This window comes from Ursus americanus, chromosome 26 (genome assembly GCF_024610735.1).
Source record: "Ursus americanus isolate L20-20 chromosome 26, mUrsAme1.1.p, whole genome shotgun sequence".
NCBI classification, from domain to species: domain Eukaryota; kingdom Metazoa; phylum Chordata; class Mammalia; order Carnivora; family Ursidae; genus Ursus; species Ursus americanus.
In genome coordinates this window covers 7,637,289-7,649,680 of record NC_142152.1, presented here as the reverse complement: position 1 = coordinate 7,649,680, position 12,392 = coordinate 7,637,289, and the positions used below count along the sequence as shown (strand labels likewise).

The 12,392-nt window shown below is 39.3% G+C and overlaps 1 protein-coding gene across 2 annotated transcripts in view; it reads right to left on the bottom strand.

The window, feature by feature from the left end:
* Nucleotides 1–11,782, bottom strand: part of PPM1A (protein phosphatase, Mg2+/Mn2+ dependent 1A) — a 44,636-nt gene extending 32,854 nt beyond the window's left edge. The window contains exons 1-2 of one of the 2 annotated variants that reach the window (XM_045810307.2): nt 11,644–11,777; nt 10,832–10,920 (exon numbers count right to left, since the gene is read on the bottom strand). The gene's annotated coding sequence lies outside the window, so the exon portion shown is untranslated. Of the gene's footprint in view, nt 1–10,831; nt 10,921–11,643 lie in introns of both variants that reach the window. The other variant, XM_045810306.2, reaches the window with a different exon arrangement.
* Between the last annotated feature and the right edge of the window lie 610 nt (nt 11,783–12,392).

The window sequence follows — 12,392 nt, the reverse complement described above, 5'->3', positions numbered from 1 at the left end:
TTGGAATCAGTCTTCCAATTACTGAATTAATTATTCCTGGTCAGAGGAGGAGGAAACAATCATTATTTAAGCTATATAAGGAGGCTACATTACTCACCACTGGTTCAGCTCATAAGATATACAAGATGTTTATAAAGGCTAGAAATTAACTGATCAAAAACTTATCAAGATTGTACTTATATGAAATATCCAAAAAAATGTATAGAGACAGAAAGTAGATGAGTGGTTGACAAGGGCTGGGGGAGAGGAGAATGGGGAGTGACTGCTAATGAGTACAAGGTTTCTTTGGGGGTGATGTAAATGTTCTAAAATTAAATTGTGGTTAATGGTTGCACAATTCTGTGAATACACTAAAAACTTCGGAGCTGCAGACTTTAAATGGGTGAATTTTATGCTATGTGAGTTATATCTCAATAAAGTCATTTAAAAAGACTGCTATGGGTTTGTATGGTTTTCTGTATCTATATTTTATTTTCCATTAAAAGATTTTAAAAGATGACTACAGATTATATGGAGCAACATGTAATATACTATATTAAAATTTTTCAAAGATTATCTGAAAACTTCCTCAGCTGCCCAATATTTCATCTTATAGCTTCAATTAAATACTGACTTCACTCTTTGAATAAAATATTTTTCCAAATAACCAAATTTCATCCAAATAAATTATAATGCAAAAGACTCTTACTAAGTTAAATAATACCTAAATTTAATGCCCTAAATTAAAACCTTAAAAATGAAATTTGAAAAAGCAAACCAAAAGAGAACAAGCAAACCAACCAAAGTCAGTCAGATACAGTTCTTCTAGGCTAAACTGTATTTCCATGAAGTCCATGACACAAGTTATCTTTTTTCTACCAAATATCATTTAAAAATAGTCTTTGCTGAATTGGGTAAAAATTTACAACTACCCAAACCATAGTTACATTGTGCAGGTATGAGCAGCAGTCTCAGTTTCACACAGTAAGTGTAGACAGAGCTTGCTGCTTTTGATATTTCCTTCACGCTTAATGTATCAGTATCTTGCAGACATGTACTGTGATATGAATTACATGCTCCATAAGGTAGTCCTCTTAAGTTTCTACAAAGGTATGTACTGCGCAATTTTTAAAAGTAAACTTCAGAAGGACATAATTGCCTGAAAAATATCTAAGCTCAATTTAGTTGGTGGGTTTTAGTGACTATAAAAATTAGATACTGACCTATTTTCACTTACAACTACAGCATAAGCAAAACATTGAAAAGATGTGGAAAGCACAGAGCTATCTAGTTTTTAAAGTTTTCTAAGAATGTTCTACAGTATTCATAATCTCAATTTGCCTCATCTGTTAATTATTTCAAATTTCTCAGTTTTTAATAACTTGCCTACAGAAGTGGATTCAATTTCCAGTTTGCTATTTTAAACCTTGCATATTTGAGGATTCAGACTCAGACTGACCTAGAAAATAATAACTGACTCCATTAGCCAATCCATTCTTTTTTCTTTTGCTTAAAACAAACAAAACCCCGTGTGTGACAGTACATTTAAAAATGTATGCTGGCAACCTGAAAGAAGGGGAAAATAAAATTTATTAAATATTTAAGATGATAAAAGGCTTATTCACAAACAAAATATGTAGCAAATTTTAAGTATTTTACACATACGAAATGCCACTGCTAGAAAAAAGAACCAAAAAGTATCTGCCTCTAAGAGAAAGACTTCTGTCCATACAATCTAACCATTTTTCAAAAACAGATTCATTCACTGAGTCCACAAGTTTTGATGAGATGCTTTGTGTGTATGGAAAAGGGTGTCGGGAAAGTAAGAGAAAAAAGGTTTTTTTTTTAAGTGAAAATTCCATCTTTCTAATAGCTTAAAAAATACTATCTAACTTCCCCCTGTACTTGATTAGCCACACCTCAAATGACATGACCTAAAATAAATTTCTCAATTCCCTGCCACTTCTCCTACTGAGTTCCCTGTCTCAGGAAATGCATCTACCATTAGTCATAAGCTCACAGAATCCTTATTTCACCCTTATCATAGTATATAAGACCCTATGAATTCTTCTCATTTTAGATTTTAAGACTCATGAGGGAAGGGGTCATGTCTTTTCTAATCATAATACTTTGCATATAGTGAGACACTTGTTTTATATGTAGGACAAAGGAATGATAGCCATTATCATGACTTTTGTCAACAGACTCAGGAATTCTTTTCTACCGAGGAAAAGGTATTCCCATACAAGAGGACCTGCAAACAAACTGTATCCTACCGTTTCCATTTGTTATTCTATAGAATGCATAGTTCTAATTTTTAAAATCTCTACAGAAATATAATTGATTTCTAGTAAGAAAATATTGGACTCTAATGCACATGTGCAGCTTACCAATTAAAACTCTGATTTTCAGATTGTGTTAATGATTTTTTTTTAAAGATTTTATTTATTTATTCAACAGAGAGAGAGACAGCCAGCGAGAGAGGGAACACAGCAGGGGGAGTGGGAGAGGAAGAAGCAGGCTCCCAGCAGAAGAGCCTGATGCGGGGCTCGATCCCAGAACGCCGGGATCACACCCTGAGCGGAAGGCAGACGCTTAATGACTGAGCCACCCAGGCGCCCCTGTGTTAATGACTTTTAAAAGTTTCTTGACATCATTAGTTGACATTCTCATTCCTGTAAACTGCCACATAAGATATACTGGAGGGGACAAAAGAGAAAGATGTAGTTTTGACTAGAAGTTAGAGCCTATACATTCTCTTTCTGAGCTATTTACTTATTCATCTGATCATTCAATCAATAGTCATGAATGAGTAAAATTTTTAAAGTGTTTTCTACATGAGAAGCAAAGTATAAGGTAATTTAGACACAAAGGAATAATTTCTGAGAGCTCGGAAACCCACTTTCAACGTACTTCAGACAAAAATATTTTTAACTTAGTCTGGGAGTTTTACTGTATATAAAATGAATTAATCCCATATGCACTTAAGGAGCTCCTTATTCTACTGATTGTAGCAAACTAGTATAAGATCACACTAGATGGCCGACTAGTTGTGGAAGTACTTGCTTACACTATGAGGAAGCATTTACACAGAGAAAAATGAACATGACAGATATGGAATAATACAGGTTAAGCTGTGGGTTGACAGCAGAACAAAAACTGCCACTTCTAAGATCAGCCCCTAACATCCAAACAGCCCTACAGACTCTCAGCAAGGATAATAATCTACTGCTTCATAAAAAGTGAAAATTTGATTTACCATCTATTTACATTCTGAAGAATGATGGCATACTGCAAAGATGTTTTTCTAAAGCCTGGTAAATTTTGTAATTCTGTTTGCAAAATAAAACCAAAAAAACAATGTACAGCCACTCCTTGCTTATTCTTATCATTAATATTTTCATTTCTGAAATTTGGTAACAGAGGTAAGTAAGCAAGCTGCACCTCCTATAGACGTAATATCAAAATAGACGTAATTTTCTACCACTGATACTAAAGAAAAGAAGTGCTAAAAAAAAAAGAAAAAGCCAAGGCATTTATTCAAAATCAGTAATGAATTACATTCTTAGAAATAGCACAATAGTTCTTTTTTTTTTTTTTTTTTTAAAGATTTTATTTATTTATTTGACAGAGAGAGACAGCCAGCGAGAGAGGGAACACAAGCAGGGGGAGTGGGAGAGGAAGAAGCAGGCTCATAGCAGAGGAGCCTGATGTGGGACTCGATCCCGGTACGCCAGGATCACGCCCTGAGCCGAAGGCAGACGCTTTAACGACTGCGCTACCCAGGCGCCCCAGAAATAGCACAATAGTTCTTGAATAACATATTCTTTAAATAAAATAAGTAGGCTACATATAGACTGACTCAAAACAAAATACACACAAAAAAACCTCATTTATCTACATCCTTGCCTGAATGGTCATATCACAGATGAGTAAAAAGAACCAGCCTAAATATAAAATGGATTACACATGACCTACGCTCTCATAATTTGCTATACTTCTGGTTCACGTGCAATTTTCTTTGTCATGTGTTCATCAGAAAGTAAGCAAGGAGACTACGAAGATTAAACAATCATATATTGAGCATCAACTTAAAACAAATAAAACCCTGTTCCTGCTTTCAAGGAATTTATTTTTAAAAATATTAATATTGAAATATTCCATTTATAATATAACTTCTATTGTAAATCCAATTAGGTAGCTTGTGTTTAAGACTATCTTCTTAAATTCACTAAGAATTTAATCTGAATAAAGGATTGATGAAAGCATTTGTCAGTGGGTTGCAAAGTTATGAATAAGCCATAAGGCAAAACTGTGTATGGCTTGTGGTACTAGTTGTGTATTATGCCTATATCTTATATTTTTCTTATATTACAAAATTTAATAGCTCTTGGTAAAAAGTTCTAAAGTGAATTGACATAACATATGACACTATACTTTTCAAATTTAGTATACCCTTCCACCTCGGATCCCAACTCAATCACAAGATTCACTCACTGGGTACAATGGAAATGTAGTCATACCCTTCATAACCAAAGATTTTCTAAACCATCACAACTGCCCAAAGTTTCTTTTAGCAGGAGCAATAAAACTACAGTGATACATATATACAATAACTATGAAAAATCCAAGGACATGTGTTTAGCTTCTATTACCAGCTGTGAAACTTTGGACAAGTAACTTAACCTTTGTCTCAATTTCTTCATCTGTGAAGATACAAGTAATAATAGTATCTATCTCATATACAGAGATAGGAAGATTTAATGAGACAGTAATTAAAATTTTTCTATGATAATGCCTGGCCCACTGCTCCATAATGTTAGCTATCATTGTTAGCAGCTAATGTTAAGGCTAGAAAAATTTAAAAGGTGCACAAAGAATTAAATTTTTGATTCTGGTCTCATTAGTATCATACTCCAATAAATGAGTCTTAGCAACCAGACTGCCTATATAAAACTATCCATTTAAAAATTCAATAAAGGAAATTTTACTATGCATTTTCCAAATACTGAAAACAGTTTAATAGTTTGATACGGTTTAAAATTTAGCTTTAAGGTTTATATGAACATAGACTATTCATATATTATGTATTTGTTTTGGTTCACATCAAGAGTTATCTCCCTTCTTTAACACATCATCTAATTACTGTGACTCCACAACTCCCCATTTAAAAGGTTGCCTAGTTCACAGTATCTGCAAATAAACTCTGGAAAGAGATGCAAGACTATGAATGTCCTACTAACCCTCAAAGTGAAAACACTGGAAGTTAAAATGAAACCTTTAGGTCTAGAATCAATCAACCTAATTTTCTATACCAACATAAGAACTCTGCCACATTTCTGGTATGTATAATTTTCACACTTAAATATCCAGGTTCAGCCAAAATAATATATAGGAAGAAAAGTAGGAAATGTCTGCTACCTGAAATGTCTGCTACCTGAAAGCTCTGAACCTTTTCCACCACCTCCTACAGCAATCACTTCCAGTCTCAGGTAGATTTTGCCTAATATTTACAAAATATCTGAATATCTACTACCCACAAGGCACTGTGGTAAGCTCTGGGGATAATAAAAAGTTATTGTATTTTCCCCTTCCGAATTTTATAATTAAACTGAACACACAGTTATAATAAGAACACAAATACCCAGCAATAAAGTATACAACTAAAGCCATGCAAATAATACAATAGATATTGCTATAGAAGGACAGAGAAATGAGAGATGAAACACTGAGATCAGAGATGGCTTTGTGAAGGAAGAAATATTAGAAATGAGCTTTGATAGAGAGGAAAGCAAAAGCTGGAAAAAGAAGGGCAAGAATTCCAACCTACCAATTAGCATGAACAACAACCCATTGAGGTAAAAGGACAGGGTGTGCTCCAGAGATGGCAAGTGTACTGGTTCGGTTGAAATAGATCAGTCCTGGGACGCCTGGGTGGCTCGGTTGGCTAAGCACATGATTTGTGATTTTGGTTCAGGTCACGATCTCATGGGTCCCAAGACCGAGTCTCATGTCTAGCTCCCGCCTCAGTGGGGAGTCTGCTTGAAATTCTCTCTCTCTGCCCCTCCCCCAACTCACTCACACTCTCTCTCCAAAATATATACATAAATCTTTAAAAAAAGAGAAAGAAATATATCAATCCTGAAGTTCAATTATGGAAAGTCTCAAAAGCCCAGCAAAGAATTCTAAACTTTCTCCTAGATGAAAAGGGAATCACAAAGCATATTAAGCAGAGAAATAATATGATACAAACAGTTTTTTAGAAGGAGTTTGTGATGGTTTATAGAATGGGGAAGGGAGATGGCAGCACAAAATGAAAGTGGGAAAGACCAGCTGGAGTACTAAAAGCATGGTTTGGGTATGAAATGATTAAGATCTGTACTACTTTAATACAATTTTTCAACCTTAAATAACACAGGACCCACCTGTAAAGCCTTAATACCTTCTCTATAAAGACTATTTTTTTCAGAAGAACTGTTGATTAGAATTTAGTTTTCTTACCCTCTCTTAGATTTTTTCCATAGCAGTATCTTCTAACCCATTTCTAATCATGAACTGTAACTTCTCTTCAAAATACCAACCCTTATCTTTCTTCCCTTACTGATCATTCTAGTCTGAGCATTCACCTTTGCTTTATTACTTACTCTTTATCCTCTATTTAACCATCTATTCCCACCTAACCATTAACTCCAAACCCATGACCTCTCCAGCTTCATACAGTCAAACAAATCTACTCATACTCAACTTTCTCTTCCAAACGTCTTAACGTTTAACTTTTACATATAAATACTATATGCCCACAACCTTTATAACTTCTTCTAAAGTCTCTACTCAATCTCTTATAGTATGGTTTCTAGGCTCACTGCTAAAACTGTACTCAAAGACTCACACTCAGTAAATCTCTATTCTGGTATCTTAAGATTTTACAAACTCAATAGCAGCTACTATTTATATACACAATCATCTCACTTAATGTTTCAGGAATACCTTACGAGCAGCACCTGGGTGGCTCAGCTGGTTTAAGTGACTGCCTCTGACTCAGGTCACGATCCCGGAGTCCCAGGATGAGTCCACGTGGGGCTCCCTGCTCAGTGGGGAGTCTGCTTCTCCCTCTGATCCTCCCCCCTCTCATGCTCTGTTTCCAATAAATAAATAAAATCTTAAAAAATAATAATAATAATACCTTATGAGAAAGGCTTTCCCATAAGACAGATAAAGAAAACTGAGGCTTAAAGAAATCGAGGAGCTTGCCCAAAATCACCCCACTAGGAAATTTTACCATCACCTCCTCTCTAAAGTCTTTAATGTATGTACTTAGAAACATTTCCCTTCATCCCTCATTAAGGATATCTACCATTTGAGAATTTAATATTGATTCCATTCCTCAATCTAAACAATGATAGTTGAAGACATAAAACTATTTAGCTCTGCTGACTTCAGAAACTTGGGGAATGAAAAAATGAACTTAACTTCTTAAATCTTTTCTGAATGTTTCAGAAGAGACTCCTGTATTGGAAGACTTAATTTATACATAAATATATAGGGTGTCTTTTAATTCTGGGAATCTGAATCAACATTCAGCTTCTCAATTTTTGACTTCTAGGAACAAGAAGGCTCATCTAGTTGGGAAAAATTCACTCAAAGTATTTTGAAAATAATTTTGTACCTACGCAGTTCTGATCCTGGCATGTTACTTAGATTCCCTGAGTCTGTATTTCTTCATTTGTAAGACAGAAATAACATCATATACTTCAGAGAGTTGTGGGAAAATCAAAGCCTGACAAATGGTCAATACACTGTGGCTTTCATTATTCCTTTATTCTGTTATCTAGAGGTAGTTTGTTCTCATAGGATTTTAATCCAAATCATATCAGCTACAAAAACACTAATGACTTTCAATCCAGATCCTAAATATGAATACTCCATAAACTTGGTCAACGGAGTCCAAATAAACATATTAACGATTATAAAAACTCAAGCTCCCTCCTTTATCACACATTTATTCAAGGAATGTTTAAAACACCTCTAATTTCATAAACACAGTATCAGGAGTCTATTAATACATATTAACATCTAGTACTTTTCCCCCAGTTTCTTATAAAAAATCTAAAGTCTATTACATTTTTGATAAATGTGTACAGAAGCTCACCTCTTAATCGTTTCCTTTCTCTAGCTCCTCCTACCTGCCTCAGCAAAAGAAAAGCTAGGTAAAGAGATTATCTAGGTAGTACATAGATAATAGGACACTCAAAGGTCAAAATCATCAAGGAATGAGGCTCAACAAAATATAAAATTTTTACTTGTGTGATGTGAAGCACATTCGACATTAGAAAGAGCAAAAGAATATAATCAACCTTTTGATTTTTATATAATCTAACCCAAGCTCCTTTCATATAAGGGTGGTTAATAATCCCAGGTAGAAATTCAGAGAATTTCTTGGCGAATAGTGCAAAAATAAATGAAGCTCATGTTGCCAACATTATTTGAGATGAAAGAACACATTCTGGCATAAAGCTACTACCTAAGGTATATGAAGATACAAACTTTTACCTAGTTGCCTCATACCTTCCCCTCACCCAAGGTCCACATATTTCACAGGGCCACACCTTGTTTTTATCTTCTTGTTTAACTCTTGGAGGACTCCACTTGAGCCACTTTCTTACATGGCTGCCTCCTTCCTCTGATCTAAGGATGGAAAGTAATCAGGACCACTCAACAGGTGCCCAGGCAAGAATTAGATAATCATCTGGGGAAGGGGGGAATCATCAAAATATCACCCTATAATGGATTATATCTACATGATCACAGATTTACACCTTAAGAAATTAATCCAGCTCCCATGGGTGAGCATTTCAGGGACAAAGAGCTCCCTGTGGACACATGTCAGTCTTTAGTTTTAAATTATCAAATAAATAAGCATTCACAGCTAAGCCGAATCGGCTACACATCCTATTAGCTACCATAATAAATGGTCTAGGTATAATCTGAACAAATTCAAAGACTGTAAGTTTTTGGTAACTGCTTAGCAATGTTTACCATGTGACAATATGATGTTGCTATAGATTCCTTTGAAAAAAATTAGGTATAGGAAACAAATTTTCAGACAAAGGTTTATTAGCAAGATAAGCAAGACCCAGCTTGAACTCACAGAAACATCTTCATAATGTGTGCTTATAATGCCCTTCATATCAAACTACCAAGGGTCCTGCACCTGTTCAAACCTGTAGTCTCAACCACCCTTTGTCTCCTGTGGAATCCCCATCCTTCTTCCTCCCAAGAGTTTTTCTAGACTTCCCAATCCCAAGAGAAAAATCAATAAAGCCTACCTACATGAATATCATCCCGAAAGATCAATCACCAACTTAAAATTCTTTTAAAGAAGACACTTATTTTTAAATAACATGCAGATATAGAACACTGAAACATCTAAGTGCCTGGTATATGTATACCAGGTATTTGGTCAAGGCATACTGAATAGACAATGTTAACAGAATAAAAAAATTTAACAACTGGCCATGCATTTGATAGTACAGTATACCACTTTGGCTTTACTGATTTGTAAACTGAGACTCAAAAGGTTAAAGGACTTGTCCGTGGACACAGATACTTTGGGGCACAGCCATGACTAAACAATTCTTATCTCCTAGTACAGTGTTCCCTTCAACAGGTTATACTGTAATTATGGTCATCACTCCAACCCTTCAAAACTAAAATATAAAAGGATACAACCTGTGTTTTTAAAAAAGGAATGTTTAAATAAATTTATGTAAATTTCCACCAAAAAAGAAAAAAAAATTTTTTTAAGTAGGTTCCATGCCCAGCAGAGTGCCCAAGGCGCGGCTTGAACTCACGACCAGGGGATAGAGCAAGAGTCCAAGGCTTAACCAACTGAGCCACCCAAGTGCCCCTAAAAAAGAAATTTTAATGATTCTAGCATTCAACCCTGTTATTTCTCAAATATATATTGAGGTTGCTAGCCAAACTTCCTGGTCTTATATACCTCTCCCATAATAAAATTACTAATGTGAAAAACCTTTTGATGCTATCAATCAAAAATGTCTTCAGTAATTTCCATGTGCACTTCTCATTATAGTTTCAATAACGTGTCACTGCTGCAACTTGCAGCTTAAAAGTAATCATCCCTACATGATTGAATGTTTATTCAGATATATGTGAGTTACACATAAGAACAGAACTGTAACATCAGGCAAGCAATGTTACTTTGTGCTTCAAATTATTTACTGACAAAGAAACATCAATAAAGGTAACATCTATGATTAGAAAATAGGCAGTGGGGTGGGTCACTATCTCCCTAATCAATTTTCTAATCTGTAAAGTGTTACAGAAATACAATATTTGTAAAAGGCCCAATATGTAAAAATATAAAAGTTATTAAAAGTGAAGTTCCAGTTAAAGAGGAACTGGGGAGTAAGCCCTGCTGAACTCCTGTGAGCTCTGGAACCCCTAAGGCTCAGGAGAGTACCGTTTAAATAAATAAATCCCCTTACTCTTCAGAGCTCTTTCCATATAAAAACTAGTTGTGTTTAAAATCCCAACACGCAAGTTTGAAAAGATTAAGCCTTTTTCCTCAATTTTTAAAATTTTTAATTTCTTTCAATAATATCGAAATCACCTACTCTGGGAAAATACCTATATCCCACTGATTTTTACACCTCCCATCACTCTTCCAATCACTTCTTAAAATACATTCCGCTCACTAGTGTAACTTGCAGAAAATTCAGGGGTGGGGATGGGGGCGGCGCGTATATTTCTTGGCTTGGACAACTTAAGTATGACCTTTGTGGATCTGTTGAGTACCATGCGGTGCTTGAGAAGAGAGAAGGAAAAATACCTCAGGTGATGAAATTTTCAAAACGCATCTAAACTGCGGTTGGTAGAAGGCTCTCCACAGCCAGCTGTCTTTCAAGAAAATATTTAAATCTACAAGCAGAACAGAATCATACCTCAACCACCAAACTCTAACATGAAGAACTTTACCACACAAATTTACACAGTTAAAAATACAAGAAATCGGTGTGATTTACTTCAATGGATTTGTTCGATGCCTTAATAATGAATGAAGTGGAGGCATCACAGACTTTAGTTCTTAAGAAGCCTCACTCTCAGCTCAGACCCCTGTAAGACCCGAAGCAAATGCTCCAGAATTTGGTGCCTCGAAGCGAAGTCCGGTCCAAAGGAAGCCTACCCCCTTCTTTCTCCAGGCCTCCCTCCCAAGGGTTGGAACCCAGGGCGGCCCTGCGAGTGGGGGCGCCGCGACGCCCCACTCCTCGCTCCGGAAAAGTTCCGCCCGCCGTTCTCCGGCCAGGGTGGCCTGGGCCCTCGGCCGCGTCCCGGCCACAAACACCCGCCGGACCTCGGCGGCGGGAGGGTCGCGCCCCCTCCCCTCGCCGCCGCCACCAACACCCCGCCCCCGCCTCCCGGCCGCCACCGCCCTCGCTAAGCGTTAACCCCTTGCGGCCCGCCGCCCGGCTTCGGGGAGGAGGCCGGGCCAGGGGGTGGAGTTGTCGTGTCTCCTCCCGGGAGCGCCCGGGCAGACGCCCGGCTTGTTTACAGGCCCCAGGCCCAGGCCTGGCCGCCACCGCCGCCGCACAGGCCCGCGCCGCCCGCCCGCCCGCCTGCCCTCGGCCCGAGCGTCGCGCTTACCCGGAGCAGCCGCGGGCGGGCAGGTCCCTGGTCGGCCAAGGCAGCGGCGGCGACGGCGGCCGGGGAGGGGGCTGGAAGGGGGTCACCGCGGCGGCCGCCGGCCAGGTCAGGCCGGGGAGGGGGCTGAGGAGGGGAGGAGCGGGGCTGCGTCCGGGCCCCCGGCTCTCGGCGCCCTCGCGGCTCAGATCATCCGGGCGTTGGAGCGGGAGGCGGAGAGCGGGTCCCGGAGGAGGAGGAGGAAGAGCCGAAGATTCATCGCTTTCGCGCCCCACCTGCCTGGCGCCCCCCCACCCCCCCTCCCCGACCACCCGTTCCGGCGCTGCAGCCGCCCGAGCACCCGAAGCTGCGGGCCGGGCCGGCGCCGAGACCACTGCTCCCTCGCTCCCGCGCGCGCTCCCGCCCGTAGCGCCGCCGCCGCCGCCGCCGCCTCGAGCGCGTCCCCGCGCAGGCGCGTTCACGACGGCGCCGTGCTGCCCCTCCCCGACTCCTCTGTCCGCCCCGCCCCGCGGGCTCGGCGGCCGCTACAGCTGCGGCGCGGCGGAGCAGCTGGAGAGACCCGGATGTCGTTGGGCAGGAACTGCGGCGAGGGCCGGCAGGCGGGGGAGGGGCAGCCTCAGATGACATCACTGCCCTACCCAGCTTCTCTCGCCGCAGCCCCCTCGCGGCCCGGGCCCCAGGCCGAGGCCGAAGGGAGCTTCCGAATCCCGGATCGGAACTGGGACTGGAGCCTTTATGCCCCCGTCCCTGGA